Source organism: Salvelinus alpinus, chromosome 25 (assembly GCF_045679555.1).
Source record: "Salvelinus alpinus chromosome 25, SLU_Salpinus.1, whole genome shotgun sequence".
NCBI lineage: Eukaryota > Metazoa > Chordata > Actinopteri > Salmoniformes > Salmonidae > Salvelinus > Salvelinus alpinus.
In genome coordinates, this window is record NC_092110.1 from 24,974,981 (window position 1) to 24,995,337 (window position 20,357).

The window sequence follows — 20,357 nt, forward strand, 5'->3', positions numbered from 1 at the left end:
ATAGGTACATGGTTGCAAAGGGCATCAGTGTCTTAACAGTGCAATTTGCCAAGGCAGGATACTCTGAGCGCAGCCCAATCCAGAAATCTGGCAGTGGCTTCTGATTAAATTACATTTTCACAGAACTGCTTGTTGCAATTTTGATGAGGCTCTTGTTCAGATATCGGTAAGTGGATTGGAGGGATAAGGGAAAGGGATAACGAATCCAGTTGTTTGTGTCATCCATTTTGGGAAAGTACCTGCGTAATTGCGCACCCAACTCACGCAGGTGCTTCGCTACATCACATTTGACATTGTCCGTAAGCTTGAGTTCATTTGCACACAAAAAAATCATACAATGATGGAAAGACCTGTGTGTTGTCCTTGTTAATGCAGACCGAGAAGAGCTCCAGCTTCTTAATCATAGCCTCGATTTTGTCCCGCACATTGAATATAAACTCAGCAAAAAAAGAAACGTCCCTTTTTCAGGACCCTGTCTTTCAAAGTCTGTGACGGGCGGAGTTGAATTTCTGCAGATACAACACTGTTGTGATGTGACTTACATTAATCTGATGACTGTTATTTATTGAATATGTTTAATTGTTATCCGATCAAATTAATCATGTAATAATTAACTCATTAGGATTTGGGGCACCATGGAAGAAGTTGTTATTAGAGTTACCATCTCCGGAATTCAACTCTAAAAGAGAGATATAGTGTCTATATATACAGTGGGGAGAACAAGTATTTGATACACTGCCGATTTTGCAGGTTTTCCAACTTACAAAGCATGTAGAGGTCTGTAATTTTTATCATAGGTACACTTCAACTGTGAGAGACGGAATCTAAAACAAAAATCCAGAAAATCACATTGTATGATTTTTAAGTAATTAATTTGCATTTTATTGCATGACATAAGTATTTGATACATCAGAAAAGCAGAACTTAATATTTGGTACAGAAACCTTTGTTTGCAATTACAAAGATCATACGTTTCCTGTAGTTATTGACCAGGTTTTCACACACTGCAGCAGGGATTTTGGCCCACTCCTCCATACAGACCTTCTCCAGATCCTTCAGGTTTCGGGGCTGTCGCTGGGCAATACGGACTTTCAGCTCCCTCCAAAGATTTTCTATTGGGTTCAGGTCTGGAGACTGGCTAGGCCACTCCAGGACCTTGAGATGCTTCTTACGGAGCCACTCCTTAGTTGCCCTGGCTGTGTGTTTCGGGTTGTTGTCATGCTGGAAGATCCAGCCACGACCCATCTTCAATGCTCTTACTGAGGGAGGGAGGTTTTTGGCCAAGATCTCGCGATACATGGCCCCATCCATCCTCCCCTCAATATGGTGCAGTCGTCCTGTCCCCTTTGCAGAAAAGCATCCCCAAAGAATGATGTTTCCACCTCCATGCTTCACGGTTGGGAGGGTGTTCTTGGGGTTGTACTCAACCTTCTTCTTCCTCCAAACACGGCGAGTGGAGTTTAGACCAAAAAGCTCTATTTTTGTCTCATCAGACCACATGACCTTCTCCCATTCCTCCTCTGGATCATCCAGATGGTCATTGGCAAACTTCAGACGGGCCTGGAAATGCGCTGGCTTGAGCAGGGGGACCTTGCATGCGCTGCAGGATTTCAATCCATGACGGTGTAGTGTGTTACTAATGGTTTTCTTTGAGACTGTGGTCCCAGCTCTCTTCAGGTCATTGACCAGGTCCTGCCGTGTAGTTATGGGCTGATCCCTCACCTTTCTCATGATCATTGATGCCCCACGAGGTGAGATCTTGCATGGAGCCCCAGACCGAGGGTGGTTGACCGTCATCTTCAACTTCTTCCATTTTCTAATAATTGCGCCAACAGTTGTTGCCTTCTCACCAAGCTGCTTGCCTATTGTCCTGTAGCCCATCCCAGCCTTGTGCAGGTCTACAATTTTATCCCTGATGTCCTTACACAGCTCTCTGGTCTTGGCCATTGTGGAGAGATTGGAGTCTGTTTGATTGAGTGTGTGTACAGGTGTCTTTTATACAGGTAACAAGTTCAAACAGGTGCAGTTAATACAGGTAATGAGTGGAGAACAGGAGGGCTTCTTAAAGAAAAACTAACAGGTCTGTGAGAGCCGGAATTCTTACTGGTTGGTAGGTGATCAAATACTTATGTCATGCAATAAAATGCAAATTAATTACTTAAAAATCATACAATGTGATTTTTTGGATTTTTGTTTTAGATTCCGTCTCTCACAGTTGAAGTGTACCTATGATAAAAATTACAGACCTCTACATGCTTTGTAAGTAGAAAAACCTTCAAAATCGGCAGTGTATCAAATACTTGTTCTCCCCACTGTATAAACTGAGCAAAAAAAGAAACCTCCCTTTTTCAAAGATAATTCGTAAAAATCCCAAACACTTCACAGATCTTCATTGCAAAGGGTTTAAACACTGTTTCCCATGCTTGTTCAATGAACCATAAACAATTAATGAACATGCACCTGTGGAAGGGTTGTTAAGACACTAACAGCAATTAAGGTCACAGTTATGAAACTTAGGACACTAAAGAGGCCTTTCTACTGACTCTGAAAAACACCAAAAGAAAGATTCCCAGCGTCCCTGCTCATCTACGTGAACGTGGCATGAGGCACGAGTCATGAGGACTGCAGATGTGGCCAGGGCAATAAATTGCAATGTCCGTACTGTGAGATGCCTAAGACAGCGCTACAGGGAGACAGGACGGACAGCTGATCGTCCCCGCAGTGGCAGACCACGTATAACAACACCTGCACAGGATCGGTACATCCGAACATCACACCTGCGGAGCAGGTACAGGATGGCAACAACAACTGCCTGAGTTACACCAGGAACGTGCAATCCCTCCATCAGTGCTCAGACTGTCCGCAATAGGCTGAGAGAGGCTGGACTGAGGGCTTGTAGGCCTGTTGTAGGCAGGTCCTCACCAGACATCACCGGCAACAATGTCACCTATGGGCACAAACCCACCGTCGCTGGACCAGACAGGACTGGCAAAAAGTGCTCTTCACTGATGAGTCGCGGTTTTGTCTCACCCGAGGGTGATGGTCGGATTCGTGTTTGTCATCGAAGGAATGAGCGTTACACCGAGGCCTGCACTCTGGAGCGGGATCGATTTGGAGGTGGAGGGTCAGTCATGGTCTGGGGCAGTGTGTCACAGCATCATCGGATTGAGCTTGTTGTCATTGCAAGCAATCTCAACGCTGTGTGTTACAGGGAAGACATCCTCCTCCCTCATGTGGTACCCTTCCTGCAGGCTCATCCTGACATGACCCTCCAGCATGACTGCCACCAGCCATACTGCTTGTTCTGTGCATGATTTCCTGCAAGACAGGAATGTCAGTGTTCTGCCATGGCCAGCGCAGAGCCCGGATCTCAATCCCATTGAGCACGTCTGGGACATGTTGTATCGGAGGGTGAGGGCCATTCCCCCCAGAAATGTCCGGGAACTTTTTTCGAAAAGTACAGACAATTTAAAAAAAACATTTGATTTGAAGCTCAACTTGCACTAAGACAACCTCATGGATGTTCTTATGAAAACCGATTCAGTCAGGACTAGCTACAAGGTTGCACAAATGTATGACTTGACCGTGTAACTATTGATCATGTTTTGTCTGTCTGGTATTCCTTAAATGAAACACCCTTTCAATGAAAAGCAAAGAATGTTGCTGGAGTGTTTGATCATAGTGGATTTCTGGAAACAGGTTAATGAGACTTAATCTAATCTTATAGATGTTGAAGTTCCCTTATGCCAAGAATTTCTCAGACGTAAAGGGGACTTGAACATTACTAAAGGGACAGATTTTAAAGGTGGCTTAATAGCTGCTAAGACAATCTTACAAGGTTGTTTTTAGCCTGTAATGAAGCCTAAAACATTTTGATTTTAAAGATGTTCACTGCAAGATTACAATCAGCTTCCTCTATCACGTTGACAAATTGGCTCAGGGCTGTGAATATTATTTCATATCTGTAGCAAAGTTCTACCTTTTTGAATTTGTTGAATTTGACTTATATTTGTCTAAAGTCCCAATACAAATTATTTTAAATAAATATAGGAATTTTCTTGCATAGAGCATATCTCATTTAATCATATCTGAATGTGTACCCTTTGAACAAAAAATGTGTTATCTAAAACGCTTGCTCTCGGTTTCAGGAGGACATACTGTATGCAAGGTGCCCTTTCAAATGCAGACAGACAGGCTGATTATTTGTGATTACATCCTTGCTTCGTCCCCCAATTCCCCCTTTTTTTTACCTTGGTTTCTTGACTGGCTCTGTTTTGATTTGCCTGCTCTGAGTGTCAAAGGTTTTCAGCGGTATACTCTCTTTTCTTGCCTTGAGGCATAGAGGTAGACATAATCCAAATATCTGCCGGGAAGCTTATTGATATGTCAATGTAATGGTTGCAATATAATGGTAATGCCAGCTATGTAATTGAATGCATGTATTGGAAAGCAATCTTCTCACTGTTGGAAATGTGTAGGGAGTGTTTCTTTTTGTTGTTTTTTAGGGTGGTGTGGCAAAAGCAGAAACGTAGTTTGTAAGATGGAGTGGCTTTCAATAGGATCAGAGCCAACATAATTGAGTTCATATACTCAGTGTACAGCAGTCACATTTGGCTGGGCTTGGAGAGAAGGGGGTAATTGTGAGGATGGCAATCAAAGGGGTCATGCGTTTGAATTGAGGGACACGGATGCAGATGGATGAACACCGTGTGTGTGTGTGTGTGTGTGTGTGTGTGTGTGTGTGTGTGTGTGTGTGTGTGTGTGTGTGTGTGTGTGTGTGTGTGTGTGTGTGTGTGTGTGTGTGTGTGTGTGTGTGTGTGTGTGTGTGTGTGTGTGCAAACTGTTCTATTTTTGTTCCATCTCAAATAAAATATTTTAACTGTTGGACATAAAAGTATATACAACAGCCATATGGATGTACGATAACCACGACAGATAATGGGGATATATTATGGTGGTTGTGAATAGGCCCTGTGATGATGTAAATTGAAGAGGAGGCCTTTAAAAGTAGAACAGCCTACTGCATATGCATCAAGGCACATCAAAGCCCTTTCAGGGGTCACACATTTACATAGCGATATCACTGATGCTATGGGAACCCAGCAACCCTGTCTTTGGACCACTTCTGAATAAAGAGGGGGCTTGTGGAAGTCCTTCAACGTGATTAGAACAGGAGTCAAGGAAGTTCCCTTTGGTGTTCCTTCCCTTTAAAACAGGCTTAGGCTTGGAAGTCTGGCTCCTCAAGTTCCTGATAGGCATCCTTGTAACATGCGTGTTACATACACATTTTGGTAAAGGCACTGGTACAAGAAACTAGGCGTTTGATGGTGTGAGTTGTACGTTTGATTGATGGGACATGCATAGAGCTAGAATGGTCCTCCATCTCTGCTGCCTTTATTCATGGTGTTTGTGTGATTTCACTGACTGTGACAATGATATCCGTTTTATCCTTGAAGGCCATTTACTTACTATGTGCCTGACTTATTGGACACAACTGCCATACTCTATTTAAGTCGTAAGTGTTCTCAATGTCAAAGATCACTGTCACAATGACTATTGCTTTTTGAAATTATGCTTTTAACAAGGTTATTGACAAAAACTGAAAACCTACTCTGCAGTACAGTCTAAAGGTTAGTTAGGAATGTAGCCACATCCATCCTAAATAATGCTGTCTCTATCTCTGTTTCTCATCATGAAGTAAGCTAGTTGTTAACAATATTATGAACCACTTGAGATGTTATGCTAACGACAGAATCATCCATCTATACATGGATCACAAATGGGTGTGAAAAGGGCACATGGACAATTATTCAAGATCTTGCTCTCTGTTATAGCGGTGCTACATCTGTAATTGGTATAGATTTCACAATGATCATATCAGTTCTTGTTTGGATTTGAATACCCCCATCTCTGCTTTTATGAATGTCATTGTCGTTGGTTCTGTGATATTAATTATTTATATTTTTGGGGAGATTCAGACGACAGCAACTCCAAGATAGATGCTGCCTTACGTCGTCAGCCCTACAATACGAACAATGACAACTCTTAGGATTATTATGACTGACTACCTGAGTAAAGGGATTTTATTAATTAAATGTATTTATTATTTAAACCCCCTTTTCTCCCTAATTTCGATCTTGTCTCATCGCTGCAACTCCAATGGGCTCAGGAGGGACGGTCGAGTCATGCGTCCTCCGAAACATGACCCGCCAAACTGCAGTTCTTAACACCCACCCGCACCAATCTGTCGGAAGAAACACCGTTCAACTGACGACCGAGGTCAGCCTGCAGGCGCCCGCCACAAGGAGTCGCTAAAGCACGTAGAGCCAAGTAAAGCCCCACCGGCCAAATCCTTCCCTAACCCGGATGACGCAGGACCAATTGTGCGCCACCCTATTGGACTCCCGATCACGGCCGCTTGTGATACAGCCCGGGATTGAACCCGGGTCTCTAGCACTGCGATGCAGTGCCTTAGACCGCAGCGCCACTCAGGAGGCTAGAGAAAAGGGATTCTAAACAGAAGCTGCTGAGAACGCATTAGAGAATGTCACCATACTGTTATTTTTTCTTCCATCCATTACCCTTATCTGGCTAGATTATTTTAACGTTGTAAAATGTATGCATACTGTATCATACAAAAATAATAATAATAAACCTGATGCCTCTTACTGTGGATAAAGTATATGAAGCGTTTTTTTTAAACACGCTGATGTTAACCCTGCTTCAGTCTCTTTATCTGAACGACTCTTACAACTCATAATAACAGCTTGAAATAGATTAATCTGGTCTTTTAAAGCGATTTGTTTGAACTAGGCTGGAAATCATGCATTTTGAATGCTGCTAGCATCTCCGAGTGGTCTGCATCTAGCATGCTTGAGTGTAGTGATGTGAGTCACCTGTGAAATGACAAAGAACAATGGCCACTCTGGATGTTACCAAACGACCTGCAGACCTGTTGAAGTGGCCCATCGCCCAGGACAAGATAATAATAATATATAATTTATTACATTTCTATAGCACTTTTCATGGTATCTCAAAGATGTGTCGTCGTGTTTACAGACCCACAATAGAAACAACGGATCACAATGTATGTTTTTGGAACTGTTTAGTGAAGTTGTAGTTATGTACAAAGATGATATCAGACCTGTATTAGTTTTCTTTTTCATTTCACATGTGCCTTTTCATTTTCTATGACGTTTCGAACTCCCTAATATCTTATTGCTGTAAGGAATGTTTTAGTACAGTCATGTTTTCATGTTTTATTTTTGTATAATGCTTTGTGATCCAATTATTATTTGAGTAGACATGCAGTACTCAGAAACATAATTACATTTGATAGGAAAAAAAAGATGTGGTCTTTGTTGGTTCACTTTGTTAAACCCCTCAACCTGCCCTCCCTCCCATCTACCCTTTTCCTTTTCACTCTTAACAGTACCTCTCAGTGACGGTGGCTGTGTTCGAGAGGAGCAAAACCGTAATGTGTCATGGGTAAATTGTGACTGACTGACTGATCTACAAATAATAATGATTTGTTATTTATAATGCAATATTCTATGTAGATCAGTCAGTCGGCAGTTGCCTGCACTGTCAGCTGCAATGTCAAACAATCTCAATTAATATTTACTCCACACACAGAAATGCGTACAAAGCACTCCCTTGCACTACATTTGGGAAATCTGACCATAACTCTATCTTCCTAATTACAGTTTACAAACAAAAACTCTAACAGGAAGTACCAGTGACGGGTTCAATACAGAAGTGGTCCGATGAAGACGGATGCTGTTTCACTAGTGTAGACTGGAATATGTTTCGGCATTCATCCGATGGCATTGAGGAGTTGACCACATCAATCACCAGCTTCATTATTAAGTACATCGACAATGTCGTCCCCACTGTGACCATACATACATTTCCCAAACAGAAACCATGGATTATGGTCAACATCCGCGCTGAGCTAAAGGCTAGAGGTGCCACTTTCAAGAAACGGGACACTAATCCGGACTCTTATAAGAAATTCCCGCTACGCCCTCCGACGAACCATTAAACAGACAAAGTGTCAATACAGGACTAAGATTGAATCCTATTTTACCAGCTCTGACGCTCGTAGGATGTGGCAGGGCTTGCAAACTATCACAGATTACAAAGGAAAAACCAGCCGCGAGCTGCCCAGTGACGCGAGCCTACCAGATGAGCTAAATGCCTTCTATGCTCTCTTCGAGGCAAGCAACACTGAACCAGACATTAGAGCACCAGCTGTTCCAGACGACTGTGTGATCACGCTCTCCGTAGCCAATGGGAGTAAGACCTTTAAACAGGTTAACATTCACAAGGCCGCAGGGCAAGACAGATTACCAGGACGTGTACTCCGAGCATGCGTTGACCAGCTGACAAGTGTCTTTACTGATATTTTCCAACTTCCCCCTGGCCCAGTCTGTAATACCTACATGTTTCAAGCAGACCAGCATAGCCCTGTGCCCAAGAATGCTAAGGTAACTTGTCTAAATTACTTTCGCCACGGAGCACTCACATCTGTAGCCATGAAATGCTTTGAAAGGCTGGTCATGGTTCACATCCCAGACACCCTGGACCCACTCCAAATCACATACTGATCCACAGTTGAAGCAATCTCTATTGCACTCCACACTGCCCTTTCCCACCTGGACAAGAGGAACACCTATGTGAGAATGCTGTTCATTGACTACAGCTTAGCGAAAACACCATACTGCCCTCCAAGTTCATCACATGGTTCTTATGTTCATGAAAATCCTGGAGAAGTCATGGAATTTTTAAATGGTGTTTTCCAGGTCTGGAAAAGTTTTTGACAATTATTACATTAAAAAGTCATGAAAATGAATGTAATAATTTCTGATAATGTAACTTATTTAATAACAACCAACATATCAGCCAGGATCAGAATGACACTTTAGCAGGTATGTGTTTGCACGCTTCACCTGCATGTGTGCCTTTGCTCAAGGAGAGAGAGACAGTCGGACATTGCAGCAGCAGGTAGGCCTATAATATATGATAGAGAACAGACTAACTAAGGAGCCAATTTAAAACACATATTGTACCCTCTAGTTAACTGTTTAGCTATTATTACCATGTATTAATGTTTTCGTCATGTCCCAAAAAACTTTCCACCAACACGAGCGAATAAGGCCATACAAAGTTAATTAAAAATATTATTTTTGATGAAATGTACGATTCACTCTACCATTGTATTAGTTGGGATTTGGTTCAATTGCGATGAATCGAACCATGTGAATCAAAATAATACTTTTCCCCTTATCGCGAACATACATTTTAGGAAAATAGATTAGATGTAGCCTTTCTTTTGGTTTATGTGGCTACAAAACGTGTTTATTTGGGCTTCCTATGTATGGAACATTGCAACTCAATAGATGCTAGTCAGCTTGCAAAGTAAACACTTCTAAGGTAGTTAAGATATATATAACTAAACTAGAAAAGGTACATTTCCCAAAGAAAAGTTGTGGGCTTGCTTCAGCTGAACAAAATATTTGTAGCATTCCATAGCCATTTGATCTTTGATATATTGAATGAGTTAATTATTTCAAAAGGCATAAAATGTATTTTGTCGTAATGTTGCAATGTTTTACATCAAGGGTGGTCAACTATCCTCCAGGAGAGTTTTATTCCAGTCCCCCTCTAACAAACCACATTTTAGAATTGAACTGCTCAACCAGACCTTGATAAACTGTCTCTGAAGTGTTTGAGCAGGGCTTGATCAAAAGCCTGCACACAGTAGTTCTCCAGACTGAGTGTTGACCACATGTGTTTTATACAGTTGCGTAACAGGTATTCTACTTAGGGGTGGGGTTAAGTTCCTTGCTCAGTGACAGGAGACGGTACATGGGATCAGAGAGCAGCCTCCCAGTGTTGATTCCACGTTATGTTTACTTTTTTATACATACATGGACACGCCGCCAATTGTTGGCCATGGAAATTTGATGAAAGTCATGAAGTGTTGAAAATTCCAAATTGTTTGCATAGTAAACTTACACACAGCTGACATACACTTACCCCACCAGACATGCCACCAGGGGTCTTTTCACGGTCCCCAAAACCAGAACAAATTCAAGTAGTGGAGCGGGTCGAGAGCTTCAAGTTCCTCGTTGTCTAGATCACTAAGGATCTATCATGGTCCACACACGAACACAGTCGTAAAGAGGGAAAGATAACGGCTCTTCCCCCTCTGGAGGCTGAAAAGATTTGTCCTCATCCTCAAAAATGTCTACAGCTGCAACATTGAGAGCATCTAGACTGACTGCGTCACCTCTTGGTATGGCAACTGCTTGGCTTCCAACCGCAAGGCGCTACAGAGGGTAGCGTGTACGGCACAGTACATCACTGGGGCCATGCTCCCTGCCATCTAGGACCTCTATACATGCTGTGTCAGAGGACAGCCCTAAAAAGTATCAAAGACTCCAGCCACCCAAGTTATAGATTGTTCTCTCTGCTACCGCACGGCTAGCGGTTCTGATGCAGCAAGTCTGGAATCAACAGGACCCTGAACATCTTCTACTCCCAAGCCATAACACTGCTAAATAGTTAGTCCAGGTAGCTATTTGGTTAACTATTTAACTATCTGCATTAACCCTTTTTCCCACCAACTTTTTTGACTCATCACATACACTGCTGCTACTGTTTATTTTCTGTCACTTTATTCCTAGTTATATGTAAATACCTCAATTACATCATACCCCTGCACGTCAACTTGGTACTGGTACCCTGTGTATATAGCCAAGTTATTGTTACTCATTTTGTATTAATTATTACTTTTATTATTACATGTTTTACTTTTCTATTATTTATCTATTTCCTTTCTCTCTGCATTGTTGGGAAGGTCCTGTAAGTACCCATTTCACTGTTAGTCTACACCTGTTGTTTACGAAGCATGTGACGAATAAAATTTGATTTGAAAATTCATTACACTAGTTAACATACGTTGGAAGTCACCTTGGAAGTCACCTAATCAGTGTGGCATCTCCACAGACTGGCCCTCAACCCGTTCTCCAGTTCTAAAAATATCCTGTTACTCCTATCTTGTGGGAGGTTGTCTTTCTGAATCGTACATGAAAGTTCATCTGTATCATGTCTGTAGAATATTGAACATTTGCAAAGCCATGTTATGTTGTAATATTGTAAAAGCCCATGGCATTTAGTACATCAGTAGGATTCCATTAGTCAGCTTTTAGGTGACTTTATATGCCTGAACCTTCTGAAGCAGGACTCCACACTCATTACCAGTAATGGTTGCAGCCAGCCCTGGCCTCACGCAGAAAGGGAACATGGCAGAATAATGTGGAGTTTGCTAAAAGGCTGCCTAACATAATATCCATGTTAAGGAGCAGGTCAACAGATACGGCAGATAGCTCTGTGAGAGTGGAGGTATATTGTACTAATATGTAACAACACAAACATTTCTAAAGAGAACTTTTCCTGATTTACTCTTCTGTGAGAGGCAGTGCCTGTACGCCACGTTTAACTCTTAGCTTTTAACACTATGGTAGCAGGCTGTGAATCACTATGGTAGCAGGCTGTGAATCATGACATGTCAGGGGAGATTGTGATTCAAGATTCAAAGACCTCTTACAATGTACATACTTAATGGATAGTACAGAAAATATTAGACCATCAGCTCTTTGAACATACACTACCGTTCAAAGGTTTGGGGTCACTACATAGGCTTACAGAGGCCCAATATCAGCAACCATCACTCATGTGTTCCAATGGCACGTTGTGTTAGCTAATCCAAGTTTATCATTTTAAAAGGCTAAGGCTAGTTGATCATTAGAAAAACCTTTTGCAATTATGTTAGCACAACTGAGAACTGTTGTTCTGATTAAAGAAGCAATAAAACTGGCTTTCTTTAGACTAGTTGAGTATCTGGAGCATCAGCATTTGTGGGTTCGATTACAGGCTCAAAATGGCAAGAAACAAAGAACTTTCTTCTGAAACTCGTCAGTCTATTCTTGTTCTGAGAAATGAAGGCTATTCCATGCGTGAAATTGCCAAGATACTGAAGATCTCGTACAAAGCTGTGTACTACTCCCTTTACAGAACAGCACAAACTGGCTCAAACAAGAATAGAAAGAGTGTGAGGCCCCGGTGCACAACTGAGCAAGAGGACAAGTACATTAGAGTGTCTAGTTTGAGAAACAGATGCCTCACAAGTCCTTAACTGGCAGCTTCATTAAATAGTACCCGCAAAACACCAGTCTCAGCGTCAACAGAGAAGAGGCGACTCCGGGATGCTGGCCTTCTAGGCAGAGTTCCTCTGTCCAGTGTCTGTGTTCTTTTGCCCATCTTAATCTTTTCTTTTTATTGGCCTGTCTGATATATGGCTTTTTCTTTGCAACTCTGCCTAGAAGGCCAGCATCCTGGAGTCGCATCTTCACTGTTGACGTTTGAACGGTAGTGTATAATATGAGTTCTGTTGTTGAAGCATGAAACATGGGCTACTTGCTATATGGGTCATTTTACATACGATCATCACTCCCAATTACAAAGCCAGAGTCTCTTTTGGATGGGATTGAATACATGCCATAGAACGTGTGGTTCGTATTACAATAGATATGTCTACCATTTTATTTTTTTATCTATCTACAGCCCTCTGATGTTTGTGTGGCCATGCAGAATGCACTCAATATGACAAACCATTTAACCAGCACTTACGCACTTTCAATAGAGTGTGTGTTCCCATAACAATGGCAATCCAATGATCAAGTCTGTGGTAGTATATAAGCATATGAGTCATTTCTTGACATGGCTGTCATCAGACGTACACTGTACTTTCCTATGTGCCAACTGCTCTCAATATAGGTCAAGCACCGTTCTCTTTCTGTTGCAATTTTGTACATTTACACCAAGAGTAGCTTTGAATTGCATCTATTGAACATCAAGTATTGAGTAGATCACCGTTGTTAAAGACACCTGCCTTCAGCAGGGTGCAGATAGAAATGGAATGACTAGATTTTTGCGTCTTGCAATTCTATTGGCAACACCCTGTAGGCCTATGTTCCTGTTGAAAATGCCCCCATATGACTTTGTGGCACCCTCAGGTGAAAGAGCTGTAGAAATGAAAAATTCACACTCCCACGACAATCTCAAAAGAGTTCCCTCTTGGAGCAGACTGTCCTGTATATTCTAAAGAAGCTCTATGCTTTGGTTTCCCCTGTATGATATCTGACGCTGACGTCTAAAATATGTCATTTTGCTCACTGGGTTATTTATTTTACCTGCACACTCCTTATGTATAGTATCTGAAGGAAACATGAAGGACGTTTTTAGTTTGTCACTTTGGTAATGGCTTCGGTCTGAAGTGCTCTCTCAAAGCTTTTTCATGACTTCAAACATGTAAATAGGTATTGCATCCTCTGGTAGTATTCTCCCCACCAGGGAAAGCACTGTCACTGTATTTTCATTTGAAGAAACATATTGAATATTCAAATCTAACTGCCAATGGTTTTTCTACACCTGCAGACATAATTCAATATTTGTTTTGCCTGTTAAGAGGATGGCATTTCTCACACACAACCCAAATGTGAAGATGTCTTTTACCTGAAGAAAATCATTTTAATACAATGTTCTTTCATTATCTCACAATACTGAATGTTTTGTGTGTAAAATCTGCAGTCCTTTGAGGGATGAAGAATGCAGCAGAATATTCAGCCAGACAAGGCTTTGTTGCAGGCAAATTATGTAAAAAAAATCAATAAAAAAACAATTCAGCTTTTTGGTTGAATAGTTGAGCATTGAAAAAGAGCGAATGCAGAATCTTGACTGTGGCCAGTTGAGAACAAGTTCTCATTTACAAATGCAACCTGGCCAAGACAAAGCAAAACAGTGTGACACAAACAACACAGAGTTGTATATGGGATTAACAAACGCACAGTCAATAACACAATAGAAAAATCTATATACAGTGTGTGCAAAGGTAGTAAGATTAGGGAGGTAAGACAATAAATAGGCCATAGTGGTGAAATAATTACAATTTAGCAATTAAACACTGGAGTGATAGATGTGCAGAAGATGAATGTGCAAGTAGAGATACTGGGGTGCAAATGAGCAAAAAAATAAATGACAATATGGGGATGAGGTAGTTGGGTGGGTTATTTACAGATGGGCTGTGTACAGGTGCAATGATCGGTAAGCTGCTCTGACAGCTGATGCTTAAAGTTAGTGAGGGAGATATAAGACTCCTGTCACGATCGTCATGGGAAGAAGTGGACCAAAGCGCAGCGTGGTACGTGTTCATTCTATTTATTTAATTAATGAACACCGACAAACAAAACAAAATACGAAACGTGACGTTCTGCAAGGTAAAATAACAACCAATGCAAAAATAAGAACCCACAACTGAAAGAGGGAAAAAGGACTGCCTAAGTATGATTCCCAATCAGAGACAACGATAGACAGCTGCCTCTGATTGGGAACCACAAACAAAGAAAACAAAGAAATAGGAAACATAGAAATAAAGGAACTAGAATGCCCATCCTAGTCACACCATGGCCTAACCAAAATAGAGAATAAAAACCTCTCTATGGCCAGGGTGTGACAACTCCAGCTTCAGTGATTTTTGCAATTCGTTCCAGTCATTGGCAGCGGAGAACTGGAAGGAAAGGCGGCCAAAGCAGGAGTTGGCTTTGGGGATGACCAGTGAAATATACCTGCTGGAGCGCGTGCTACGATTGGGTGCTGCTATGGTGACCAGTGAGCTGAGATAAGTTGGGGCTTTACCTTGCAAAGACTTATAGATGACCTGGAGCCAGTGGGTTTGGCGACAAATATGAAGCCAGGACCAGCCAACGAGAGCATACAGGTTGTTAGGAGTAGACCATGACAAAAATACATTAGTTTCCATCTCAATTTGACTAACAATATGATGGCATACAGTGCATTCGGAAAGTATTCAGACCCCTTCACTTTTCCACATTTTGTTACGTTACAGCCTTATTCTAAAATGGATTAAATCGTTTCCCCCCCTCATCAACCTACAAACAATAACCCAAAATGGCAAAGCAAAAACAGTTTGAGCAATTTGAGCAAATGTATAATAATAAAAAAACGGAAATATTACATTTACATAAGTATTCAGACCCTTTACTCAGTACTTTTTTGAAGCACCTTTGGCAGCGATTACAGCCTCGAGTCTTGGGTTTGACGGTACAAGATTGGCACACCTGTATTTGGGGAGTTTCTCCCATTCTTCTCTACAGATCCTCTCAAGCTCTGTCAGGTTGGAGGGGTGTCAATACACAGCTATTTTCAGTACTCTCCAGAGATGTTTAATCGGGTTCAAGTCTGGGTTCTGGCTGGGCCACTCAAGGACATTCAGAGACTTGTCCCGAAGCCACTCCTGCGTTGTCTTGGCTGTGTGCTTAAGGTCGTTCTCCTATTGGAAGGTGAACCTTCGGCCCAGTCTGGGGTCCTGAGCGATCTGGAGCAGGTTTTCATCAAGGATCTCTCTATACTTTGCTCCATTCATCTTTCCCTCGATCCTGATGAGTCTCCCAGTGCCTTCCACTGAAAACATCCCCACAGCATGATGCTGCCACCACAATGCATAGGGATGGTATTGGCCGGGTGATGAGCAGTGCCTAGTTTCCTCCAGACGTGACGTATGGCATTCAGGCCAAATAGTTAAATCTTGGTTTCATCAGACCAGAGTCCTTTAGGTCCCTTTTGACAAACTCCAAGGGGGCTGTCATGTGCCTTTTACTGAGGAGTGACTTCCATCTGACCACTCTACCATAAAGGCCTGATTGGTGGAGTGCTGCTGAGATGGTTGTCCCTCTGGAAGGTTCTGCCATCTCCACAGAGGAACTTTGGAGCTCTGTCAGAGTGACCATTCGGTTCTTGGTTTCCTTCCTGACCAATGCCCTTCTCCCCCGATTGCTCAGTTTGGCTGGGCGGCCAGCTCTAGGAAGAGTCTTGGTGGTTCCAAACTTCTTCCATTTAAGAATGATGGAGGCCACTGTGTTCTTGGGGACCTTCAATGCTGCATACATTTTTTGGTACTTTTCCCCAGATCTGTGCCTCGACACAATCCTGTCTCGGAGCTCTACGGACAATTCCTTCGACCTCATGGCTTGGTTTTTGCTCTGACATGCACTGTCAACTGTGGGACCTTATATAGACAGGTTTGTGCCTTTCCAAATCATATCCGATCAATTAAATTTACCACAGGTGAATCAAGTTGAAGAAACCTCCTAAGGATGATCAATGGAAACAGGATGCACCTGAGCTCAATTTCGAGTCATGCATGCTGACCACACTGCTCGCGTCGCGAGCACATGTACACGTAAATGTACACGTACATGTTATTCAATCATTGCACCGACACTGCTCACAAGCGTCTGCGTAGCCAGGCGCTAAGAACTTCGTTCTATTTGTGATGCTTGATGCGCTGCAAGTCCTGTCTCTCTCAACTCCTCATTGGTTTTTAGGAGCATATACCCAGTTGGTGGTGGTAATGCAGCTTAAAGTTGGTTGCCAACCGCCATATAAAGTCCAAAGAAGATGAAGAAGCCTGAAGGAGGAGAAATTACTAGAAACAAACTTGGTTTTTCACATTTATCTGTGGATGAATTGTCGGAGTAGAGGACCTTGTGCATTTCAGGTCAAATAACAATCCAATGTTTATATCCCAGGACAAATTAGCTAGGAACAGCAAGCTAGCTAGTTAAATTGCCTTAAATGTTTAATGCTCTTCGACCTGTCCCCAAATTAATATAGTTGGTTCAGAGTTCATTTTGATATTTCAACCTGTGTGTCCTGATCGCATCTGGGGTGGGTGGACAAAATCAACATTCGCATGTGTGCGAGAGGTCTGATCAGCATGTCATAGCAAAGGGTCTGAATACTTATGTAAATAAGGTATTTCTGTTTAGAACTTTTTATAAATGTGCTAAATTTTCAAAAAACCTGTTTTCGCTTTGTCATTATGGGGTATTGTGTGTAGATTGATGAAGAAAGAAATTAGCATTATTATTATTATTTTTCAATTTAACTAGGCAAGTCAGTTCAGAACAAATTCTTATTTACAATGACGGCATAGGAACAGTGGGTTAACTGCCTTGTTCAGGGGCAGAACGACAGATTTTTACCTTGTCAGCTCGGGGATTCGATCTAGCAACCTTTCGGTTACTGGCCAAACACTAGGCTGAATACTTTCCGAATGCACTGTAGCTATCATTGTTTGTTCAGGTTTTCAAAATAATCTCATTCTTAAATCAAATGTTCCTGCTGTGATAAAAATTATCAACGTATTTTGCCTACGACTCAACACTATACACAAGGGGTGCAAATTTGGTTTGAGAAGTGGGGGGGGACATAACTTGGCGATGGATCTACGGGTCCTCCCCCAGAATCTTTTGGGCCATCTAAAGATAAATTCCTGCATTTTTACACAATCCAGTATGCCGTCATCAAGCTAGGTAAGAGATCATTATTAAATATGTTTAAGTGATTAATAAGACTGAACTACATCAAAGGTAATTCAATAATAAATATTGTGTTGCACTTATTTTTTTTATTTTTTACTTTGACCTTTTTTCTCCCCAATTTCTTGATATCCAATTGGTAGTTACAGTCTTGTCCTAACGCTGCAACTCCCCTATGGACTCGGGAGAGGCGAAGGTCGAGAGCTATGAGTATTCCGAAACATGACCCTGCCAAGCCGCACTGCTTCTTGACACTGCTCGTTTAACCCGTAAGCCAGACACACCAGGAAACACCGAAGTCAGCTTGCAGGTGCCCGGTCCGCCACAAGGAGTCAATAGAGCGCGATGGGACAAGGAAATCCCGGCCAAACCCTCCCCTAACCCGGAAGACGCTAGGCCAATTATGCGCTGCCTCATGGGTCTCCTGGTCACGGTGTTGGACCTTTAACCTGTCCAGGACTGGGGTTCCGCTAGCGGCAGGGCGCCAAATACAAAATAACAGAAATCTCATAAATCTAATTTCTCAAAGATACAAGTATTCGGCACCATTTTAAAGATACAATTATCATTAATCCAGCCACAGTGTCTGATTTCAAAAATGCTTTACAGCGAAAGCTCCACAAATGATTATGTTAGGTCACCACCAAGTCACAGATAAACACAGCCATTTTTCCCGCCAAAGAGAGGAGTCACAAAAAGCACAAATAGAGATAAAATTAATCACTAACCTTTGATGGTCTTCATCAGATGACACTCATAGGACTTCATGTTACACAATACATGTATGTTTTGTTTGATAAAGTTCATATTTATATCCAAAAATCTTATTTTACATTGGCGTGTTAGATTCAGTAGTTCCAAAACATGCAGTGATATTGCAGAGAGCCACATGAATTCACAGAAATACTCATAATAAATGTTGATGAAAATACAGCTATTATACATGAAACTTTAGATACACTTTTCCTTAATGCAACCGCTGTGTCAGATTTAAAAAAAACTTTACGGAAAAAGCATAATATGAGAACGGCGCTCAGAGCCCAAACCAGCCAGAGAAATATACTACATGTTGGGTAGACAACATTATTCATAAATAAATATTCCCTTACCTTTGATGATCTTCATCAGAATGCACTCCCAGAAATCGCAGTTCCACTATAACTGCTTGTTTTGTTCGATAATGTCCATCATTTATGTCCATTTATGTCCAATAGCTTCTTTTGTTAGGGCGTTTGGTAAACAATCCAAAAGTGGGATCTGGTCCATTCGGACGAAACGTTCAAAAAGTTATATTACAGGTCGAAGAAACTTGTCAAACTAAGTATAGAATCAATCTTAAGGATGTTTTTATCATAAAAGTTCAATACTGTTCCAACCGGAGAATTCCATTGTCTGTAGAATTGCACTGGAACGAGAGCAACCTCTCAAGTGAAAGCGCGTGACTGAGAACGAGGCTGTAGGCAGACCACTTAGTAAAACAGCTCCCATCCGGCCCCCCTTCACATGAACAGCCTGAAACCACGTTCTAAAGACGGTTGACATCTAGTGGAAGCCTTAGGAAGTGAAAAATAACCCATATCCCACTGTGTATTCGATAGGGGTGAGTTCAAAAACTACAAACCTCAGATTTCCCACTTCCTGTTTGGATTTTTTCTCAGGTTTTTGCCTGCCATATGAGTTCTGTTATACTCACAGACATCATTCAAACAGTTTTAGAAACTTCGGAGTGTTTTCCATCCAATACTACTAATAATATGCATATATTAGCATCTGGGACTGAGTAGGAGGCAGTTCACTCTGGGCATGCTATTCATCCAAAAGTGAAAATGCTGCCCCCTATCCCAAACCTATCTTTTATCCAATAGCCTAACAAATGAACAACTCTTGAAAAAATACAGAGACCTTTGATTGTCATTATTAAGGCATCCTCTATATCAAATTTCAGCTAAACCGACCAGCCAGCCCGAGCTGCCTGTACGCCGGATCCCAAACAGTATAGTCAATAACTCAACTTTCGCCCAACACAATTTCCTTCCCAGTTCACACCTTTATATATATTTTTTGGGGAAACACAAAAAAACACATACACCTCAAATATACATTAATACAAAGAAACAGCAAATCCTCCATATAATTAATCTCATAGGCCTAATAGTACCATAGAACTCTTTTTACCTTCACACAATGTAGCTGGGTCACCCAATCCTGTCCCAAGGGGTCCACCACCCTGCAGCGCCCCAAACCATCACACCCCACTCAGCTTTAGGATCTTAGTGAAACATAAAAAATGTATTGGTTTGGGTGTGTTAGGCCAAGGCCAGTGTGACGGCAGAATCCCAGGGCAGCAGAGCCCCAGGGCAGCAGAGCCCCAGGGCCAGAACTGAACAGCCCAGCAGCTAGGGATTGCCTAAATATGTATCTCCCCTGAAGTGGACATGTTTTCAATACAGACTCCTTTAGTCGTGAAGAGGGCACGACAACACCTTGTCCCCCTCAGGAGACTGAAAAGATTTGGCATGGGTCCCCAGATCCTCAAAAAGTTATACAGCTGCCCCATCGAGAGCATCCTGACCGGTTGCATCACCGCCTGGGATGGCAACTGCTCGGCATCCGAACATAAGGCGCTACAGAGGGTGCATGACTGGGGCCAAGCTTCCTGCCATCCAGGACCTACAGTACCAGTTTGGACACACCTACTCATTCCAGGGTTTTTAATTTATTTTGACTATTTTCTACATTGTAGAATAATAGTGAAGACATCAAAACTGTGAAATAACACATATGAAATCATGTAAAAAACCAAAAAAGTGTTAAACAAATCAAAATATATTTTATATTTGAGATTCTTCAAAGTAGCCACTCTTTGCCTCGATGGCAGCTTTGCACACTCTT